Consider the following 23975-nt stretch of genomic DNA (forward strand, 5'->3'; position numbering starts at 1 on the left):
AGATGTTTCTCTGATAATTTGTAATACTTGTGCTAGAAATATACAATCTGTCCTATACAAAGGCAACACAAGGAAACTACCTCAGTCATTAATTTCATACAATAAGCTCTTCCCCTCCTTCCTTCAGATCTATCTGCTTTTTAACCACTAAAGAGTAGGCTTTAAGTTGTTTTGTAGCCTGTTGCAAACAAGGGGACAATTAAGTTTTAAAAATCTAAAAGCAATATATTTACACTCTGCAGAATACTTTTTCTGGTATCCATCGGGTGATAGGAAGAACTAGGAAAAAAAGTTATGCGAGAGTTAAAAAGCTGCTTCCTGTTGTTAAATTAAGTGCATGAGGTAAGCTGTTGCCAGCTGCCAAATGCTACGTTAGCTTTCTAAATTAAAGACTTAAGACAGAACAAAACTTGCTTTCAGTGTGTTATTTTGGTGACTTATGTCAGCTTTTCAATTACAATGAACACAGTGACTTAGGTTTTATAAATCATTCCTTCTTTTCAAGTCCCACACCAAAATATAGAGATCTGACATTAATGACATTTACCTACTGCAAGTTAACACTGTGCCTATACGGGCATTAAGAATCAGAATAATTTTTAAATGGTTTCTGCAGTCCTAACTGAACCACTGTTTTCCTCACTTGTGGAAGTTAAGCAAATGTGTATTAATAACTTTATGGGCTAGATCTTTATTTCCCATGAGTGAAATTACACTCATGCGCTAATGGATTAAAGAGATTTCTCCTCTTCCTCTCTGCAGCCCATAAAAATCTGCTCTAGAGGGATGGGGAACTCTCTGATAGAGTGGTGGTGCTTCCAATCGCTCCCCATCAAATGGAGCCAGTGTTTGGTGCTTTTTAAATATGGCACAAAATATAAGCCCTGCTGGGAGTGGTTTTACTCAGGAGTTTTTGGGTGCAGCTGAACGCCGCTGAAAGCAGGGCTTACAGACAGCAGGAATCTTTGCAGCTGCCGCTTGTATTCAAGTTTGGGCTGCAACGAAAAAGGGAAGAATTGGGGTGCTTAAGTGCAACCCTGATTCTTTCTTTGAAGTGATATGATATATAGTGTCAGGTTGTTAACAGGTGGGCAAGTCTTGCCCAGTTCTCAAAAGTGGCCTGCAGTCGGTGGGCCAGAACAGGATCCTGCCTACTGCTCTGATCAATTTGCCAGTTTGCTCCAACAGGAATTTGTGCTGGATTGGAGTCCCCTCCACAAACCAAAGGAGCCCCTCAGTTGTAGAAGGACATGCCTGGATCCAACCCTATATAATTAGGACTATCTTCATAATATCAGTATTTCAACCATGAAAATATATATATTATTTTGACTGAAAATGAAAAATAATTCACGTTTACAACTGCACAGTTATTAAAGTTAATGATTCCACTTGAGTTAAGCATCTTAATCTGGTAGGCTAGTGCAATAAGCAGGGTGTAACCTTTCCATGTCTGTATATGACCAGAGAGAAGATGAAAGGTCAACTGAAACATCACCCTTGCTTGCCACATCACAAATAGCTTTTAAAACTACTACAGTGGTGCCTCGCAAGACGAAAAGAATCCGTTCCGCGAGTCTCTTCGTCTAGCGGTTTTTTCGTCTTGTGAAGCAAGCCCATTGACGGCTTAGCGGATTAGCGCTATTAGCGGCTTAGCGGATAAGCGGCTTAGAAAAAGGGGGAAAAAAGGGAAAAAACCCCGCAGGAACTCGCAATACATTTTCGTCTTGCAAAGCAAGCCCATAGGAAATTCGTTTTGCGAAGCATCTCCAAAACGGAAAACTCTTTCGTCTAGCGAGTTTTCCGTCTTGTGAGGCATTCGTCTTGCGGGGCACCACTGTATAGGTTTCAGAAGTAGTGCCTTTTCTGTAAAGGAGACTGTTGTCTGGAAACATCCACTTTTGAAACCAGTTGGACACACAGACCTACTAGTAGAGTGGTTCTTTGGATCTGTATGTGCCTAAAAGCTGCTTTAATGGAACTGGAACTTTACTGCAATCAGTGCCGTAAACTGCATTTCATACCCTCTGTATTGAGGCAATTTCAGCCTCAGTATAAACAGCTTCAATTTTGATAAAACAAGAGCCAAGGATACTTCCTAAGAAAGCTAAATTGGATTTGAGAGATCAGAGCATGCAACAACGCTATAAGCAAATTCACTATCGCCTACAGAAGAAAAAATAAGCAGGACAATAAGAGTCTACACTGAATGCCTTCTTTACCTGCAGGACAAATATTTTAGTAAACATTTTCCTGATACATTTTGACTCGGGACAAATATTGAAAATAAAAATAAATAAATAAAATTATCAAATTGCCTTCAATTGCTACTTTACTAATTCTACTAAACATAATTATGCTGAAGTAGTAACAACAAACTGAAGACATCTAATCAAGTGAACTGGGATTGCTATAGGATACAACAAACTTTCAGGTGACTTCAAGTATCTGACAGCCTCATTTTGTAGTGAGCTATAGCTGGTTCCTGAAACACTGCAATTTCTCAGCAGCTAATATGTATTAATTGGGCACTCTAGAGCCCATCACTGGAATAATTTTTCACCGTCCTCCATGCAGACTAATTCACTTCTTTTATTTGATAACTAATCAGAAAATAATTCAAATTATCTTTATTCAACAAAACTCAAAGTGCAGATATAAAAGTGAAAGTCATAATATAGCTGTGTAGATTAATTACCAACCTAAACATTTATACTGAAGGGAGCATAGAAATTGACTAAACACAAACACACAAATATTGTAGACATTGCTTTAGTATGCCCCTCCCCAAAAGAGAGTCTTCTGTGAAGCAAGTCTTGGGAACGCCTCTGCGGCAGTACAGCCAACCAAATGTTTTCTGACAGTAAGGCAAAGGACAATTCAGAAAGAATTACTCTTGAACCATGAGCCAAATTGCAGGACAACAGCAGAAACATCCTGAAGTGGGTTGCAGCTACCAAGAAGTTGTAGTTTACTCCCAATTAAGTGTGAAAGATAAACACATAAGGTTTCTAATTCATGTAGAGGAACAAAACAAAAAACCCCAAAGTTGACAAACCTTAGAAAAGTGGTTGTGACTATGAGTCATTCCTTGGTGTTGACATTTAAGGAAGGAAGTACATGTCTCTCCCTTCTAGCCTCCTGCAGGTCTTCAGTTTAGCCTGAATCAAAAGTTCCTGGATAATAGATTCTGTATATTTGGGGGCAGGGAAGGGGAAAGAATCAAGATCCAGGAAATGAAGACACAGACACAAATACAATCCCCACTGAAGGGCATCATATTTCTGGATAGTTCCTGTACCAAGATTATAAAATTATATTCTACCTCATAGTGTAGTTCCATAACACTATGTAAAACATAGAAGACTAATAGGAAAAAGAATGACCAGAAGGTATATTTAAACTTCTTTTTGAAAAGGAAAGTACCAGCTGCTGCTGCTGCTACTACTACTATTACTACTAATGTATTATTTGTACCCCATCCATCTGGCTGGGCTTCCCTAGCCACTCTATGAACAGTATGTAGTCAGAACATTTAGCGGGGAAAGCCTTTAAGATATCAGGGGCTACCCTGTGGCCCACCTGCGCCCTCTAGATGCTACTTGACTACAATTCCCATCATGGCTGATAAAGGACTATGCTTTGTGGGATTGATGGTTGAGCAATATCTGGAGGGCCACAGGCAAGCCATCTGTAGCTTTAATGGAAGGCTGAATTTCTCTTTTCTTTAGGCTGTTTTAATTAGGTGGTGTACACTCTGCACTCAAAAGTAATTTTGAGTCTCAAATACATTTCTGGATTGAATCAGAACCAGAATGAACAACTTCAGCCACAACTACTAAAAGTCTGACCCGTTTGCAAATTTAGACTGTTTACCCTTATGCATCTTAGTAAGGAATTGGTTACAACTTCTGAAATCTTAGAACAAAGAAAAATCCATTCCAAACACACTGACTTGGGCTCACCTCCAAATATACATAGAATTGAGTCTGTCTCGGCAAAAATGGCTATATAGAAGTAATGAACTCCTGCTTCCAGAATGTTACTGGCAGACAAAGAGCAGTTTGTGTTGTCACAAAATGCAAGTTGTTTGCCAAGAAAACCCATACTAGTGTGATTCAAGCTAAGCAAATACATTTTAAGTATATTTGCTAATTTTGCACATTTTACTCTAAACCAAATATTAGATATTTAATTGCTTTGGCAAGTAAAAATGCTGCAGTGGTAGAAGAGTTATAAGCATCAAGGCTGTGGGAAAATCCCCCCCAAATTGACCAAAGAACTTTCCTTGAGTGTAGTTCCAGCTTATGGCAGTTGCTTCTGCTTGATTTTGGGGGGTGCCCCTCAGTGCCACAGCCCACCCCATTCAGCAGGGCCCTGCTACTCAGTGGAGCATTTTCAGGAGTCTGGACATGTCAGCTTCTGCTAGTCCCATTACACACACTTAAGTCTGGATTGTAACCTATATTTCTCTTAAGGATGAACTCAAATAAAATTAGGCAACTAACATAAAACCAACCAACCAACCAACCAACTGGATTATAATCAGGGGTAGGGAGACAGGCTGATCTCAAGCAATGCTGCAAATGGAACCAGAACCTAATGGTAGTCATTGGCCTTCTTCAAGTATAACGCTAAAACATGGCTGAGCATTATGAAAACAAGTTGGAACAAATCTCAAACTCTGGCTCCCCTTCCTCCCTGGCACAGTCATAAGGAACTCAGATGCTTTTGCTTCAGCTTGTTACATCATCCAAACCTGAACTGTGGCTAATCTTAACTATGGTTTGCTGAAACAAGTCCACTTTATAAACTGAGGTTTGAAGTTAGCTTGTTTAAACAAACTGTAGTTAAGATTTGTCTGGGTCTGGATGACAGAACAGGCAGACAATAGAACAAGCTGAAGTTAACTTAAAATCTAAGCAGAAGCTTCTTGCAGATACGCTGAAGGAGGAGATGGAAGTGCACAAACCAAAGGTTTGGGGTTACATTCAAATGCAGCTACTGAGTGACTATGGATTTTAATATTATGCAAGTCTCTCCCCCCCCCCCCCCAATCTCAAGCTTAGAAGCTGTACATATATTTGAAATGAAAAGTTCTGGATGTCTTTGCCTGAAGCTATTCTAATTCCAAGTTTAGGAATTTGAGGCTCCAATCTGATTTACAATGCATGATGGGTATGATTGAGCTAAAGGTAAAGGCAAAGAGACCCCTGACCATTAGGTCCAGTTGTGGCCGCTTCTGGGGTTGCGGCGCTCATCTCGCTTTACTGGCCGAGGGAGCCAGTGTACAGCTTCCGCGTTATGTGGCCAGCATGACTAAGCTGCTTCTGGCGAACCAGAGCAGTGCATGGAAATGCCGTTTACCTTCCCGCTGGAGTGGTACCTATTTTATCTACTTGCACTTTGACGTGCTTTCGAACTGCTAGGTTGGCAGGAGCAGGGGCCGAGCAACGGGAGCTCACCCCGCCGTGGGGATTCGAACCGCCGACCTTCTGATTGGCAACTCCCCAATCAGAACCGCCGACCTTCTGATTGGGTTTAACCCACAGTGCCACCTGCTTAAAGCAGCATCTAAATGATCCTACTATTAAAATTACTCTGTATACACAAAGTGAATTTTAATCATCAGCTGTTTCCTAACTGGATGGGTCAGCAATGTGAGTAAAATTCTGCAAGCACTCCAGTCAAGCACTTTCATGCCAACTGGAGTCAGAGTCCAGCTGGTAAGCAACACAAGCTTCTTGCTCCAAGGGTACCAGTTTTCATTTACTTATGTAAAATCAAATCCCAACCAAGCTTCCAGAAAAGTATGGATTTTCTGCTACATTAAGAGTATTGGTGGAAATGTATATCTTAGAAACTATTTAATAAACATAAGGTATCAATCAGTTAAACAGAGATATGAAAAATTAAAGCACTTCAATTTGTTTGCAAGATTCCCCGTATATGAGAGAACTAGCATTTTTGGAGACAGATGTTTTGAAAGAACCTCCAATGCTTGAGAGATCTGCAATACTATTATTAACCACTGAATACCACCTTATGGTTGAAATTCATTCAGCAGCTGAGGGGGGGTGGGTTTCAATCTTCATTGGACCCAACATATTCTGGTAATTTATATTATGCTGAAGTGATTTAAGTAGTCATATATACAAGTAAAGGAACTTAAAGAGTTTTTATAGTTGTTTTTAAGGATAATAAAGTTGCAGAAAAAAATACTAATTATCTGGTATTTAAGTGAACTTACTGGCCACCCTTCTGTCGGTGCTCTGGTACTTAAATCAACTTATTAGCCAACCTTGATTTTTTATCACAGTCAATTCCTCCTAAGTCTTCTGTTTTAGAAAAAAGAGACGGGAGTATTATACCATTCTGGGCTTCTGGAAAAGATAGAAGCAATGCGGGTCTCTTGTCACTTTTGCTTTTTCCACAGCTCAGTACAAAATACATCCATATCCCAACTCAGAAGAGAAAAAGGCAGGTCAAGCTGAGACATTCAAGCTGAGAAGAGCCCCTGATCCTTGGCAAGCAGATTTGTGAAAACTTGCATAAGACTGTATTTTGAAAAGGCAGTTCTAGTCAATTTTCTTTGTTCCTTTTCAGTTTTTATAGGGTTCAGTGCCAATTTATCTCATCACACCTACAGAATTATGAAAGGTAGAAATATTAATGAAAACACCAAGTTAAGGGGAAGAGTATCTGTGATAAAAATGAGTGTATTACCAAGGATGTCTTTCTATTTGAATCAATACCTGTGGTCAGGGGGGCAGGACACGTTAAACAATGGCAAAAAGATATTTCCAAATTTGTCTGGCGGGGGGGGGGGGGACCTGGAATTAAATATAAATTGTTAACAGATGCTAAAGAAAGGGCGGATTCTCCCTGCCAGATCTGAAACTGTACTATGAGGTGTCCTGCCTTTGCTGCTTATGGGAATGGAATACAGACCTAATAGATTTGGAAGGACATGACAACAGATTTGGGTGGCATGCTTATTTATGGTATGGAAAAACAAAGGTATATAAGGGATTCCTGAACCACATTGTAAGGAAATCAATTTATTTATGAAGTATGGGGAAAGTATAAAAACTTGTTGGAAACTAAAACACCATGGTAGCTCTCCCCATCAGAAGTGATATCTATTAGAAATGTAAATATGAAAGATGGTTGGGCGACATATAAAGAATTGTTAACGGAGGTGGAAAACCAATTAAAACTAAAAGAGTTGAATGAAGTAAGGTATATGTTATCAGACTGGTTACAACACCATCAACTGAATGATATATTCAGTTTGGATAAAGGTGTTTGTTTTGGAAAAGAATCCTCAAGGTTTGAAAAAAGATTTATTAGACAATAACAAAAAACTGTTATCAAAAATGTATAAATCAATGTTGGAATGGGAGACAAAGGACGAGGAAGTTAAAGTGGTTATGATACATTGGGCAAAGGATGTGGGGTATAATATACCATTAAATAAATGGGAAAAGTTATGGAAAGAGGATTTAAAATTTATAGCTTGCTGTTCGCTGAAAGAAAATTATATGAAGATGATGTACTGAATGTATCTGAGTCCAACAAAATCAGCAAAAATGTATAAAAGTACATAAAATCTATGTTGGAAGTGTAAGGAAAAGGAAGGTACTTTTTATCATATGTGGTGGACCTGCAGAAAAGTAAGAGACTTCTGGGAAATGATATATAATGAACTGAAAAGATGTTTAAAATAACTTTTGTCAAAAAACCAGAAGCCTTTTTACTTGGATTAACAGGGGATGGAATACCAAGGGACTTAAAAAGACTATTTATGTACACAATAATGGCCGCAAGAATAGTACTTTCCCAGAAATGGGAAGAGGAGAAGGTACCAACAAAAGAAGAATGGATAATGGCAAAGATGACCATGAAGACCAGCGTTCAAGATGAGAAAAAGTTTCAGCAAGAATTCAAGATATTTATAGACCGGGGATGTCTAATCAGTAGATCCCCGGCTGATCCTGGTAGATTGCGGGATCCTTATTGTGTACAAAAAGTTATGGGGGAAAGCTAAAAAACTCTGTGCAATCCTGCCCCTGCAAAAAGCTCAACAACTCTGGGCACTTCACTTCCACCCACCCTACGCACACTCCTCCGCCTTCCAATGACAATGGGTAGATCACTGCCAGCTTTTGGGGAGTTGGACATGCCTGCTATAGACTATTTAAAAGACTACTGTAAATATAGTAAAATGTTAGCAGGTTTGATACAACATTTACGGTATGTAATTATACAATTGGAAATTAAGATAAGTAAGTGGGAAAACAAAGTTTGGAGAAATAAAATGAGATGCAAGAAATTATGGGGGAGGAAATTCAGTTGGAATTCAGTTCAGGGGCGGGGGGGGGAAATCTATACTATATTCTTGGAAAATCATTGAATATATGAATAATTGTGATGATAAAATCTGAAAAATCAATTTTTTTAAAAAAAGAAAACACCGAGTCACACTTCATTATTAAACCAATTAGACTGAAACAAAAACAAAGGAAGTCATCTTACAGACTTTAAGTGCTAGAAATGTACTGCCAGTGTCATATCCAAATACTAAGCTTTACAGAATTAGACGGAATCTCAAGATACCAGATTGGCAATTTTTAATGTTGGAAAGATGAAGTTCGCTACTAAGTTTTTAAAGCAACCAATTATGAAGAGTTTAATCATAAAGGCTACAGAAAAGAACTGTAAACATCTCAACACCTACATATCAAAAGCTTAGCATTTCTTGAGATGAAAGTAATATTAATTTGTGCCCAAAATTCACAGGAGTATTAACACTACTTGAGGAACAAGTTTGTATCAACACTTTACGATGCAGGGCTGGAAAACAAATGCCTTGATGCCCAACTTGCCTGAGTGCAAGTGGATTCAATTCAAGTGGACCACACTGGCACTACACTATGCCTGCAGAATGCCGAACAGTCCTTGCACCAAGCTAAGAATCTTTAATCCATGGAGTATCTCTGCAAACTGGGTGAAGGGGCATTAAAATGGCAAATACTATTCAATGTTAGCAAGTCTCAAGTGACCTAGATTAGGGTAAAAACCCTTAACTTGACATATATGCTAATGTGATCTCAACAGATGGTGAGTGACCAGGAAAGAGATTTGGTGCATCAACAGCGAAAAAAGTGAATTCCATGTTAGGGATAATTAGGAAAGGGACTGGAAAAAAAATGCCAATATTATAATACCATTATACAAATCAATGATGTGGCCACACTTGGAGTACAGTGGTACCTTGGGTTACAGACGCTTCAGGTTACAGACTCTGCTAACCCAGAAATAGTACCTCGGGTTAAGAACTTTGCTTCAGAATGAGAACAGAAATCACACGGCAAAAGCACGGCGGCCCCATTAGCTAAAGTGGTACCTCAGGTTAAGAACGGACCTCCAGAACGAATTAAGTTCTTAACCCACGGTACCACTGTACTCTGTACAGTTCTGGTAAATGCACCTCAGAAAGGATACTGTAGAGTGGGGAAAAGTGCAGAACAGGGTAATCAAAGTCACCAAGGCAGAGGAGCAACTCTCAAATTGTTGAGCTTTTTTTTTACAAGTTTACCCCGAAGTTGCTGAGCTTTTTTAGGATTGAATTTTTTTAAAAGGATTTAACCCCAAAGTTGCTGAGCTTTTTAAAAGGATTTTACCCCAGGACATATACTGCCACGGGGCTCTAAACAGTTTGGGACCACACTATTCCAGGGACCACCTACATCTGATTGAGCCTGTCTGGGCATTATGATCCGCCTCAGAGGCTTTCTTGTAAGGTCAATTGGTCAGGAGGAACTTTTCAATGCTGGCCCTCAAATTGTGAAACTTTCTACACAGTTGTTCCCAACACTACAAACTTTTCACAGTACTTTAAAACTCTATGTTTTAAATGTTTTAATGGCATTAGATCCATTTCAGTCCGGTTTCCGTCCTGGTTTTGGGACGGAGACGGCTCTGGTTGCCCTAACAGACGATCTCCGTAGACAACTGGATCGAGGCGGGTCAGGACTGCTGATCCTTTTAGATTTGTCAGCAGCCTTTGACATGGTCGATCATGATCTTCTGGACCACCGCCTCGCAGACGTGGGGATACAGGGCATAGCCCGTAACTGGTTGTGCTCTTTTATCTCTGGTCGGGGACAGAGGGTGGCACTAGGGAGGGAAATGTCGTCGCGTCACTCCTTGGTGTGTGGAGTGCCGCAGGGCGCAATTCTCTCCCCGATGCTTTTTAACATCTTTATGCGCCCCCTTGCCCAGATTATCCGGAGCTTTGGGCTGGGCTGTCACCAATATGCTGATGACACTCAGCTCTATCTGCTGATGGATGGCCACACCGACTCGACCCCGAACACACTGACCAGATGCTTGGAAGCTGTGGCTGGATGGTTTCATGGGAGCCGATTGAAACTAAATCCTTCGAAGACAGAGGTCCTATGGCTAGGTCGGGATAGCATGGGGATGAGGGACCATCTCCCTTCTCTTGCGGGGGCCCAATTAGTGCCATTGCCTTCCGTTAAGAGTTTGGGTGTAATCCTTGATGCCTCCCTTTCCATGGAGGCGCAGGTTACAGCAACAGCCAAGGCGACATTTTTCCACCTTCGCCACATCAAGCAGTTGGTCCCTTACCTTTCCCGCCCTGACTTGGCCACAGTGATTCATGTGACGGTCATCTCCAGGCTTGACTACTGTAATTCGCTCTACGCGCGGCTGCCCTTGAAGCTGTCCCAGAAACTCCAGCGGGTGCAGAATGCTGCAGCGAGGCTCCTCACGGGGTCTCTGCCATGGGAGCATATTCACCCAGTGCTTTTCAAGCTGCAATGGCTCCCGGTGGAGTACAGGGTCAGATTTAAGGTGCTGCTTTTGACCTTTAAAGCCCTTCACGGCCTAGGACCCTCATACCTACGGGACCGCCTCTCCTGGTATGCCCCACGGAGAGCCTCAAGGTCCATAAATAACAACACCCTAGTGGTCCCGGACCCTAAGGAAGTTAGATTGGCTTCGACCAGAGCCAGGGCCTTTTCAACTCTGGCTCCGGCCTGGTGGAACGCTCTGCCTCATGAGACCAGGGCCCTGCAGGATCTGATTTCTTTCCACAGGGCCTGTAAGACAGAGTTGTTCCGCCTGGCCTTTGGCTTGCAGCCAATTTGATTCCCTCCCTCCCCCCTCTCTTTTTTTCTTTCTTTCTTTTCATTCTCCTCCTGCGATGAGGCTACATTTTAATATTTTAATGTTCCATTATTTTAATGTTGTATTTTATTTTTGTTTTTAAGTTTGTAATCATTCATCTTGTTTTTATTATTGCTTGTAAGCCGCTCTGAGCCCGGCCTTGGCTGGGGAGGGCGGGGTATAAATAAAAAATTATTATTATTATTATTATGTCTGGCTAGTTTAAGGTGCATAGTTCTTTTTTTAATATCTGCAGATTATTATTGTGTATTGAGAAGCTAGATTTAAAAAGCTAAGTGCATTAATTGCTATACATTGAAATATATATTTTCAACAACAACAACAATTTTCTTCTATACTTGTACAGTACACACAATGCTGGCAGAAGCAGTTGAAAACAGCATAATTAGATAACTAATTGCACCATGTGTGAATAAGTCAGAAAATAAGTCAGAAATTAACCTTCTGAGAAAATTCATTTGGTGATTCCAAGGGAACACACCTCCCTTATGATTGTTCCATTTGATTCTATCTCAAAACATCTCGAGTCCAAAATTGCAAAGAAAGAACTAAGAGATGGTTAAGAGAACAAAAGGGAGCTCTCATTCACTGAACTGATAGAGCCTGCCTCCTCTGCAGAAGTTAAGAGGAGTCTTGAGAGGATGATGGTCCCCAAGCATAACCTTCAATATCCACATGCCTCTTTCTGGTTGTGTAGAAAATAGCACCTGTAGAAGTGTGATATGTGGATCCAATATGCGATAAGTTGCAAAATAAATAAATAAATAAATAAATGGAAAAAAGAGTACTTTCACCTCAAGTGATCTTTAGAGACTTGTCCCAACTATGAACTGTTTTCTCCTTACACCTTTAACTGTGCAATTAACAGTAGATGCATTATTTCTAATTGTGGGTATTCAATTTTCTCCATTCAGTTCCGCAAAATGAAATAATTGCTCTGTTGGAAGGCATTGAGAATGGACTTTTAAAAATGACCAAATCAAATTTTCTACAACAGTAATCAGTGACAGAACTCATTTCATGAGAAGCATTACAAACATCAAACACATTTGCAATTTGTACTGATTTAGTGAAATTCTAAAGGGTAACTAGGGCAGTACCAGTGACCAGCTGAGAAAAAATCATATTCAAGGCCAGTTTACCTATGTGAAAGGTTTTTTTTCCATTCCAAAATATATGTAATTTAGATACTCTAAATGCTTCTAATTGACAATTAAAAAGCAACTGGGTGAGGGATAAAATGTATGCACCCTCCCTGCAAAAAAGTACTGGAGCACAAGAGGCTCAAGATAATAAAGACAGGCTTGTAGATCATATGGGCAGACCTTGAGACATTTAAACAACACAATAATATACATGAAGTATGTGTGGAAATGTTTTACTCAAAGCCATAGATTAGTTTGCTGCCTACTTTTCAGGAAAATAAGGAGAGCGCAAATAGCAAGCTTGCAATATTCAATCTAAGGAAGTATGGATGAAAGTAGAGTTTGTGACAGCAATAAAGTAGGCTGGTTCATTGGGTAGAGAAGACAGTGCTTGAGAAGTACTTCTGCTGGGAAAAGGGCACAAATCCTTATTGATCACTGTTACAATTGCAAGTGTTTAAGCAGATTCATTAAATCAAAACAAGCATAATACACTATGCATGTAAAAAATTGAATGGTAATTTTCATGTAGTATTCCAGGTGTGGGAAACCTTTGGTTCTCCAGAAGTTGCTGAACTACAACCCCAGCAAGCATGGCCAATGGTCAGGAAGGTTGAGAGATGGAGTCCAGCAGCATCTGGACAGCCAAAGGTTCCCTACACCTATAGTATGCTATTAGAAAGGGAAGAAAAAAAACCACATTTTCAGTTACTGTACTTTCATTGTTTATCATAACACTTTAAGCCAGGCAGAAATTCCTAATTATATAGTGGCAACCAAGCCCAACATACTCTAGCAATTTGTAGGTAACAACTTCTCAATCTTTCCTACCCTTTGAAACATTTCAAACACAGAATATTGCATAAACGTTTCCTCTTCCTAGCTAGGCTTACACAGCCCTCCCACTGCAGTGTTAAACCTACAGCATTACCATAGCAACCCCACCAATCACAACAGTTACTTTAGAGTCCTTAAATATTATTTGACAGGTGGCTATCAGGAAAAGATATTAACCTACAGAATGTGGAATGGGCTATATAAGAATATGAATGCTGATCACTAATTGTCTGCTACTTCTAGAGTAAATATTGCTACAGGAAGCATTACAGGCCACTGCTACTAATTTGGTTATTTATTCACACCTAGTGGGTTGGGTCTTTGGCTGCATTACCGAACAGATCTATTCTTCCAGACTAAAATGTAAGACAGGTTAGATACAGAAAAGGTTTCAAAACCTGCTGTATATTCTACAAGTGTTGAATCATATTGTTAATGACACCAGAGAGCTAGAACAGCATAACATTGAGTATTTAGGGGGTTGTTGTTGTTGTTTACTACATTGAGCTGGAGTGAATTAACCTGGTAGCCTAAGACATCCTAGTGCAATGGAGCCCTTCACCTTCTCCCACAACCTGCTCTGAATACCTAAAACCTCTAGAACAGCACACGGGGAGGAGAAATGTTCTACCTGCCAAGCAGTGCTTGCACTGACAGAATGATCATATTACTGTAGTGGGTCACTGAATTCCACCCATTATTATTATTTTTGTTGCAAAGATAAATTGCTCCCTATAATTCTAACCAAAAAAGGGTCAACACTATAATTTTATTACATTTTTACACCACCCCTTTTCCAAGAGAAGGGCCTCTCCTTTCAGTCTCACACACACCCTGTGAGGTAGGCTTAAGTTGAGAGATAATGACTGACCAATGTCATGCAATGAGCTTCATGAAAGAGTATAGACATTTGAACCCATTCAGCATTGGATTATTTAAAAACATTCTGCTAAAAAAAATTTGAGAAGACCTGCCAATTTAGCCATCAACACACTTAGATGGCCTTGGGCAAGACACTGTCCTCTTGGCTTGAACTCCATCTGCAGTATGAGAAACTGATACTTGTCTGCCCTACAGGGCTATCACAAGGATTACTGAAACGTATGTGCTTTGAAGCATCAAAGTATATATTATGGATAGACCCAACATGCTGAAAATACACATTAAGAATAGATCCCAAATAATTAGCAAAAGTTATTTCAAAATAAATTGTAAAGGAAATTTGGGTCTGATTAGTGACTCTTGAGGGTGACTGTACATTTGAGGAAAAAACCTGTTTGGCTTCAGCTGCAATTCGCATCAGGTCACATCAACCCCTTGCATTGTTTGTCTTATGAGGTAATCAGTTAAGTTAATGTAAAGAAGCCTCTACAAACAAACAAAACCAATCACAAAACTGAAGTTGATGATGTGACAGAATGCTACCGGGATGAAAATCTAAATCAGCAGCAAATCTGGAAGTTAACTGCATGCTTCTAGTACATTATTCAGCAAAACACAACGTTATTCAGTCACACAGCGTGTCTTTTCCATTTGGGCCTCCTATTAATCTGAGAACACCCACACACTTCTGGAGAAGAAACCCTTACAAAGATTCAGCGCCGGGGCTACACCACTACACAGCCCAGAGGCTCTGCGAAATCTAAAACCCAGCACTGCACATTCGGGCACTTTTCATGGTATTTTCAAGAGTTATTTTTGCTTTTAAAAAAGAACGCCAAGGCCGCCGAGGAGGGGAAAAAGCAGCTCGACAAACAAGAGAGGAAACACCACCCTTCCTCCCCAACACCACCCCAAACAATCGACAGAAACTTATGTTTTAAAGCTAAAGGAGGGCCGCCGTGGGAAGCCCCCGCCTGGCATCCCCGCTGGGCTCACCTGGAGACCCGCCACCCGCTTGGAACAGGCAGCTCCCGAACTCCACCCAAAGGGGGAAGGCGGCGGCTGAGCCACCTCTTCTCGCACCAGGAAAATAAAAGGCTCGGGCGGCCCCGTCACCCACAGACAGCGGGAGGCTCCACTCCCGCTCCCCCCACCCCCACCCCGCGTTAGCTTGTGGCCACGAGCCCCTCGCCCGCCCACGTAGTGTGTGTGTGTGTGTGTGTGTGTGTGTGGGCACTTCCTACTCTAACCGCCTCACCAGGAAGAGCGGAGGAAATTCCCGCTCCCTCAGTGGCCACTGGCTGTCGGGTGGGGCAGGCCGCACAGGGAGCGGCCACGCAGGGCCAGGAGCCTCTCCGCTCCCGCGTTCCTCGCCGCCCGCCGCCCTCGCCCCCTTCGCTGACCCCGCGGCCTCTCCGACTCCTCTACCTGAAAGGGCTCCTCCGCTGCGTCTCCCCGGCGCTGCTTCCTTTCTCCTTCTACGGGCCCAAACTCCGGCAGCGGCTGAGGAGGAACGGAAACCGGCGGGGCGGGTCGAGCCGAGAGGAAAGCGCGTTCACGCTCTCATACAAAAAAAACGCGACGTGCGCGTTCCCGCCCCTTCGCGTCTCGGCGGCCAATCGGCGGCCGCGGCGCGGGGGCTGCTGGGAGGAGGCGCTATAAAAGGACGCAATCTATTTGTGAACAGGCTCTTAACTTTCCCGACGGCGTCGAAGGAGGAATCCTGGAGGGGCTGGGGGGGGCGGTGAGGGAGCCGGGACTGGGTGTGCGCATGTTTACGTGCAGCGGAGGTCAAGGCCGCGCCTCCTCCTTTCTTCACCTGCGTCCGCACGGGCTGAGGTGTTTGGGCTGGGCTAGGCGAGCAGGAAGGAGTTCAGGAAAAACAGGGCCGGGCGTGTGACGGGCACCTGCCGTGGCGCGCATATCGGGAAAAAGAGCAATCGCCGGATGAGCCCCTTCCTTCGAGAATTTGCCCTTTGCTTTTTCTGAGTCTACTGTTGCCCCACAAAGGGGGTGGGTGGGGGGGAAAGAAACAAGTTGCCCCACGGCGAGAGGGAAGAGAGTTCTTCAAAGGTCGGGCGTTCCTTTTCGTTTGCCTTTTGTTCTTGTTTGGTCTTAAATCACTACAGAAACCTGGAACCCCTTTTGCCGATGATGATGATGATATTAGTAATAATAATTTATTATTTATACCCCAGTCACGCTGGGTGGCTTCCAACAGAATATTAATAGTAATAATAAAAAGTGATAAAACATCAAACTTCCCTAAAAGATAACTGCGGAATGGTTGCCTGCCACAAGGGATGTTGGCTTTGTTGTCCTCGCCCATCTTCGAAACACTGCAAAAAGCTTAGTCCTGGACCCCTCTCTCCGCCTGGCAACTTGTCCTGTCCCCTCTCCCGTGGAATATAAAGCGAGTTCACCAGAGTTATTTACTGTCAAAGCCATAGGAAATTGTCTCAGAGAAATTCAGACCATTGCCTGTACCAGGAATCAGGATGAGCAACTTAGTCCCCGGGCCAAATGGGCTCTTCCCTGTACTAAATCTCTCTCGAACCCCACTTGGCACTCTCCTTGAATGCCTTTTCCTTGACTGGAATGTGTCCCTGAACTTTGATAATGTCTCCAGCTTGCCTTGATGAAAGAGAGAGGTGTGTGCATGTGTAAAGTGTCTTACTTTACAAAGGTAAAATTCACTTATGTGTGTCTGTCCACTTTTGCATGTTTACCCCCAGGAAGTTGAATAAGAGGAATGCAGTCCTTGGCCTCAAAATAATTCCCCAATCCTTACCTTCACCTGCTGCTAGCAGCTCCTTAGGGCAGGCATCCCCAAACTCGGCCCTCCAGCTGTTTTGGGACTACAATTCCCATCACCCTGACCACTGGTCCTGTTAGCTAGGGATGATGGGAGTTGTAGTCCCAAAACAGCTGGAGGGCTGAGTTTGGGGATGCCTGCCTTAGGGTTTAGGGCAGGGATTATCCAGACCTACCTGGAGATGGTGGGGACTGAATCCAGAACCTTCTGCATGAAAAGCAGGTTGTACACTAAAATATAGACAGTTTTAACATTTCTTTCAACAGCCACCCCAATGAAATACCTTTTCTAGAATTTGAGAGAAAATATTATATGCTATTACACAAGCAAGGTGTCTCTGCAATGCTTGCTCGAAATAATGATTATAGTTATCAAGTGGGAGTTTATAATAAAAGCTTTTTACAGCCTTTGATGATCTTCTTTGAAAAGAAACACAGCAGAAATCAAGTTTTGTACACCAAACAATAAATGTTAATATCAACTTTGGCCTGCAGCTATAATGTATATTCCATTTATTATAAAATGTTTTCTGTGCATGTTTATTTATGATCTTCAGCTCTACTGCACACACAGCATTGAAGATCAAGCTGATTAGAATTTGTGTATAATATGAAAGTGATAGGAAATTAGGGAATGTGTTAACAAAAAATGAATTAGTGTTTGGCCCTTATGTCTTATGCCTTTTAATTTTATTAGTTATTTGTATATATGCTTCAGCTGGGGAAACCAGCAAAACTATGAGTAAAATTTAGTAAGCTAATTATTTGCAGTTAATTTCAAGCAGAATCTGTTTTCTGACAGAAAATATAGAAAAATAAGCCCCAAATCTTGTAACTTACCCTGCCCTTCTATTTGCAAACATTGCCTGTGGAATGTGGCCCTAAACACCCATAATAGTTCTTGCATGTCTGGATGGATGATAGGGTATGTGTGAGTATATGTTTACCCTTTCTACCTTATTGTACAAAGGGTAAAAAATCTTATTAGTTACTCTGCCCACTTTTGCCTCTGCCCCTTCTGGCACATTGCCCAGGAGGAAATGCGGCCCTCAAGAGTGACAGTGGTTCCTGAACTCTGCTGAAAACGATTGCCATGATATATTTTACTTAAGAGAGTAAAAGTGAAATTGCTGCAACTTGCTCAGGGGAACAATTTGGTATTCCTGTCTTGGATACAGAGCAGCAATTCTCATAGCAATAAAAATACAGTGGTACCTCTGGTTACGAACTTAATTCATTCCGGGGTCCATTCTTAAGTTGAAACCGTTCTTATCCTGAGGCGTGCTTTCGCTAATGGCGCCTCCCACTGTGCGCGTGCCTCCCGCTCACATCCCGGGGCAAAGTTCGCAACCGGGAGCTACTACTGTACTTCCGGGTTAGCAGAGCTCGTAACCCGAAGTGTGCGCAACCAGAAGCGTTCTTTTCCAGAGGTACCCCTGTAGTGACAGAAAGTGTAAAATGGTTCATTAGGGGGTTCATAATGAAAATAACTACTGATAGGGGAGGGAGTATATTACAAGATGTCCTGCTTCCAACTCTATACAGTGGTACCTCAGGTTACAGATGCTTCAGGTTACAGACTCCGCTAACCCAGAAATAGTACCTCAGGATGAGAGCAGAAATTGTGTGGCGGTGGCGTGACGGCAGGGGGAGCCCCATTAGCTAAAGTGGTACCTCAGGTTAAGAACAGTTTCAGGTTAAGAACAGACCTCCAGAACGAATTAAGTTCTTAACCGGAGGTACAACTGTACACCTCCAGTGAAATTGGCAGCACTGGTTGAGGAGTAGACTTGCTACATTAAATGGAAAACTACAGTGGGGGTGATGGTTTGATTAATTCAGCCAAAGAGCTTGAAATTCATTGTAAGACTCTCACAGTAGTTTGATCAGTTTAAATTTATTGATCTAACTCTATTCCTTGTGTGGGAAAGGTCTGTTAAACTGCTCTGGAAACTAGACCTGTGAGGGGAGCAGGCACCTCCTAACTCGGCACCCTTAACAAACTACAGTTCTCAAGATTTTGTGTGGTATGCTACTGCTTTAAGTGTATCGTGCAAATGGGGCTTTAGTTCCCACAGATGCTCTTCTTAAATGTTGTACAGAACTGGCCCCATGGAGACATATCTTATTGTTTCATTTGGCTGTACAGTATACCATATACAGAAACTACTTCCTAGAAAAACCACTGGATGGCACCAGCACCTCATCATTTAAAAGGCCGTGGATCATGCAGTACCTCCCATACCCGACGCTGCAATGATGCACCTTTTGAGCTTACTAATGTTTCATGGTTCTCCCCAGTGGATGATTAAAAGAAAGCTAATTGCTTCATAATTCAACATATTCTCATGACTGTTCCCCAGAGCCTTACAGTAAACTTCTCCCGATGGTGAAGACTCTGCTCAAGTTAAACATGGACATATAATTTAGTAGGATATCAAACAGCGAATGCTACTGCATTTCTATATCAGAGGTCCAAAATTATATGCAAACGGCCGTCTTTAGCAGATGCGGTGTCGGGGTACAAATATCTGCCCAGCGCCCCCAAATTACCACGGATAGTGGGGGGTGGGGTGGCTGTAGCTGCGCACTGCCAGCCATCGGGGGGGGGGGGACGGACACAACTATCCCCCATGCCACTGCAGGAGAGCAATGCTCACAGAGCCTCGAGAGTGAAGTTGCGCCCCTTCCAAGCCTCCTTGGGAGGAGAGTGGTCCCCACAGAGGATTGGGAGGGAAGTTGCGTGCCTGTCAGCCTTATGGTTGGCGGGGCACAGCTGGCGGGCGTGCAGAGAAAGGGGAGGCCGCCGGCAAAGCCGCACAGCTCCCCCACTTGCTGGGGTGCCCCTGAGAGGCTGGTGCCCTGGTGCAAGACACCACCAAGCCCTATGGGAAAGATGGCTGTATGCAAACGAGTCAAATGAAATTTTGATGTGGACTTCTGGTTTGCCGTTGCAAGGGGAGAAGGAAGCTGGCACCGCTATCGCAACGACCCAGCTGCTGCTTTTTTGGAGTATAGAGGCAACAAGCACCCTGAAGGAGGTCCTGGGGACGACCGGGACGTTGACAGGCACGCTCATATCTACTGGTATTTGGTATATTGACTGGAGAACAAAAAGGGAGTCTTCTCCAGAAATGCTTGCTGCCCTGCATGGAAACAAGCTGTTTGAAGAAATCAAGGTAACAATAAAAGTCTGCCATCAGAAATAAAGGAAGGGGGTAGGGTGGTCAAGTTGAAAAGCTTAAGTGACTGATGACTTAAAATTCAGCTGGCATGCATGTCTTTGGTATGGGAAAGCAAATTTTTTTATAAGAGTTCTATGAACCATGTTCTTGGGAAGAATTTGTATAGAGTCTGGGAAAATATAAAAATCTTCTCGAAAGAAAAACATTTTTATGGTTATCCCCCATTGGAGCAATTACAATTAAGAGGACAGATAATGGGTGCCTTACAGGGGGCGAACTCAGACTGAAACCTAAGGAGAACTTAAGGGGCCAAGTTACGGATTGGTTACAATAACACCAAATATATGTTTAAGGTAGACAAAAGAAGGGGGAGTTTTGGACCAAAGGTCGCAATTTGAAAAAGAACTTACAAAAGAAGGATAAACTTCTGTCTAAAATGTGTAATTTTTTATTAGAATGGGAAACGAAAGATGAGCTAATTATAGCACCAATGACACACTGGACAATAGATACAGGACACAATATAGATTGCAACCTCTGGGAGAAACGTTGGAAAAGAGGGGGGGGCCACCAGGGGCGCATCGGAAGATGGCTGACAATAACATCTCTCCGACCCACAGGGGGTAATTAGGAGGCTGTGATGGGAGTAAATAGCCTCCCTACCCCCCCCCAGGATTGTGGGGGGAGGGCTGCCCTTGCCTGCTGTGCCCTATACCACCCCCGAATTTGAGGGGATGGGGGCACTAGGCAGAATGCCCTCCTGTGGATTTCGACGCTCCTGGACGCCGTCTCTGATCCGCGCCGCTAGCTGCAAGAACTTCAAAAGGAACAATTAGGAAGAAGTGAATGCACATATTTCAAGGAAGGAGGGGGAGTAAAGACTGCTAACTGAAGAGTTCTCTGATAAACAAGACGAGTTGGAAGAACAAGAATCAATCTTGAGAAGACAGCCAAGACTCGGTATGGCAAAGGGACTGGATGGAGGAGGGGAAAAAAAACTTTTCTCTCTTTCCTCTATGTGATTAAACAATAACCGCCCCACCCCCACAAGTCAGAAATGCCGCTTTAATGACTTAAGCAAATGACGCAGTTAAAAATACCGTCGCCATATTGGTAAGCTCTGTCGGAGGACTTGAGTCTGGGAGGAGGAAAGAGCTGTTTTTATACTGTGGGTGAGACTCCTCAGTGGGACTTAAGAACGACAGACCCTGAGATTAATGATGGAAAGAGCGATGTTATTTATGAAAGTGATGATATATGGAAACCATCACGATATGAGGATTGGTCAAACAGAAAAATCCACACAGGATATAATTGGTGTTTATCTGCTTAAGGAGATTATCAGAAGAGAGCATAAAGGAAAAAGGAAAAATGTACGAACAAGATGAGATGTGGAAACAGCAAGATAAGACTGGATAGAATTATGAACTTTATCTGGACTGATTTGGATATAAACACAGTAGCAAGATGATCGGAATCCCCCTTTGAAACTTGAAATATGGGTCCCCTCAACAAAAATTTAAAATTCGGCTTTGTAATTCGGAATTTATGTGATGTGATTTGATTGGTCGGTTAATAAAAATTATATTAAAAAAAAAGAAACGTTGGAAAAGTGATTTGAAATTTACCGTGTTATTCTCTGAAAGAGAACTATTTGAAAATGATTCATAGATGTTATTTAACTCCGAGTAGGTTGGCTAAGATTCATAAAGCAGAACAAGATGTTGGAAATGTAAAGAAATGGGAGGAACCTTTTTTTTATATGTGGTGGACATGTCAAAGGGTAAAATAATATTGGGAAATGATTTATGATGAGTTGAAAAAAAAAAGATTAAATTTACCTTCCCCAAAAAGCCAGAGTCCTTTTTGTTGGGAATAACCCAGACAGAAATCCCCAGGTGCCAGAAAAGTTTATTTGTTGTTACCCAAAAATGGAAATTACCAGATCTGCCCTTTTGAAGCAGAAGTACCTGCTTTCAGATCACCGCCCTATGACATTTTGTAAAGTGCGGTCACACAAATAGAATTTACCTAGATGATGTAATTGATCATATAGTTATATACAGAATAATGTAGTGTTATAAGTAACCTGGTCCAGAATTTGTTGTTTTAGAAAAGTTTATGTATTTAACAACAGTGACCTGTGTTCTGTTAGCCCAAAAATGGAAAGTGAGTGAGGTTCTTGTAAAGAATCAGGGTTTGTCTTCCTGTTCTTGAACTTCTTGGGAGACATCTGGGTTGACTTATCTTAGAAACTGGATGCTGAAATTGATGGACCCTTGGCCTGTTCCAACAGGTCTTATCCATTCTTGGCCAGGGTGGAGAAGAGGGGGACAACGCAACTGGAGCAGGCCCCGATGTTGTCTCTGCCTGCCTTCCTCGCTTTCCTTCTTCACAGGGCAGATGGGCTGGCGAAGGTACACAGATTTCTCTAGATGTGGGTTAGCTTAGCATATGTCCTCCAGCTGTTGCTAGACTCCAACCCATCAGCATGGGCACCGGTCAGGTTCCTCCCACTGCTCTGATGCATTAGGTCACCCGAAAACTATGAACTTCTCCCTCTGACTTTCTGATAATACCTCTTTCAGCCGGGCCAGAAACGTAGTTCCAAGAAGTAGGAGACAGGTGTCCTTGCTCCCTCATAGGATATATGAAGCACAAACAGAAATTCTATTGCAGAAGCCTGTCATGTTGAATACTTGGCAGTACCAAGTTCAGGATAGTGTGACGTAAAGCAATGTTTCAGTCTGCCCTTTTACAACACTCTATATTAACTTTTAACTACTTAAGAGTAAGGTGATGTACATCCTGTGCAATTTATCCACTTTTAGTCAGAGAATTGATCAGATTCACCTCCTTGACCTCTAAAGCCTTAAAGATTCAGTAAATAAATACCACAGGCAAATGCTTGAGTAAACAATGTTAATGCTCCCTCCTCCCAAACTATGATTTCTCTCAGCTCTGTAAAAATTGGTTATTGCCAAATTTAAGCTTCGAGGCCAAATGGGAGTTGACAGTTTCCCCTTAGGAGAGATGAGTCAATACTGAGAAAAGCATGCAAGTCTGGAAAAAAGATAGTAAGAACTTACTGGAAGTGAAAACTGGGCCTGCCCTTGTCTTAGTAATTTAATTGCAGTAGAAAATGCCTCTGGTAGATGACTTAAGAAACAGCATCATCTCTCTGAATATCCCATTTCACTCATGATCGTTTTATTTCAGTTCACCTTTATGCTACAATACCTCCTTACTGCCCAGTAGCTGAAGAAAAAGATGAAGTGTCCAGAATAGAAGCAATGTGCACATGGATTTTGTCAAAAAAACTTGTTTTAAGCCTGACTGAGACCTCATTGAGGTAGATGTACATTATCAACAAGGCAGAGATAAGGCCTCTCATAAAAGCAATCTTTTTATAGCACCCATGACCTGTACAGTGGTACCTCAGGTTAAGTACTTAATTTGTTCCGGAGGCCCGTTCTTAACCTGAAGCATCACTTTAGCTAATGGGGCCTCCTGCTGCCGCCGGACCACGATTTTTGTTCTCATCCTGAAGCAAAGTACTTAACCTAAGGTAATATTTCTGGGTTAGTGGAGTCTGTAACCCGGAGGTGCTTTCGAACTGCTAGGTTGGCAGGCGCTGGGACCGAGCAGCGGGAGCGCACCCCGCTGCAGGGATTCGAACCGCCGACCTTTCGATCGGCAAGCCCTAGGCGCTGAGGCTTTAACCCACAGCGCCACCTGCGTCCCTAGTATCAATGATAACAAACAGTAATTCACTTGTGGGCCTGTGATAAGTAGGAATTGCTTCCAAGGGACATAGGAAAAAAGAAAAAAAGGAGTATTGTGACACTTTAAAAATAAAGCATTATCATAGCTTAAGGTTTAGTTGGACTACAGC

The 23975-nt window shown here is 42.3% G+C and overlaps 1 protein-coding gene across 1 annotated transcript in view; it reads right to left on the reverse strand.

The window, feature by feature from the left end:
• The window catches only part of RHOA (ras homolog family member A), a 29018-nt gene extending 13354 nt beyond the window's left edge, over positions 1–15664 (reverse strand). Inside the window, exon 1 of the mRNA XM_079964473.1 lies at positions 15510–15664. The gene's annotated coding sequence lies outside the window, so the exon portion shown is untranslated. The remainder of the gene's footprint in view (positions 1–15509) is intronic.
• Between the last annotated feature and the right edge of the window lie 8311 nt (positions 15665–23975).

This window comes from Podarcis cretensis, assembly GCF_951804945.1.
Source record: "Podarcis cretensis genome assembly, chromosome: 2".
NCBI lineage: Eukaryota > Metazoa > Chordata > Lepidosauria > Squamata > Lacertidae > Podarcis > Podarcis cretensis.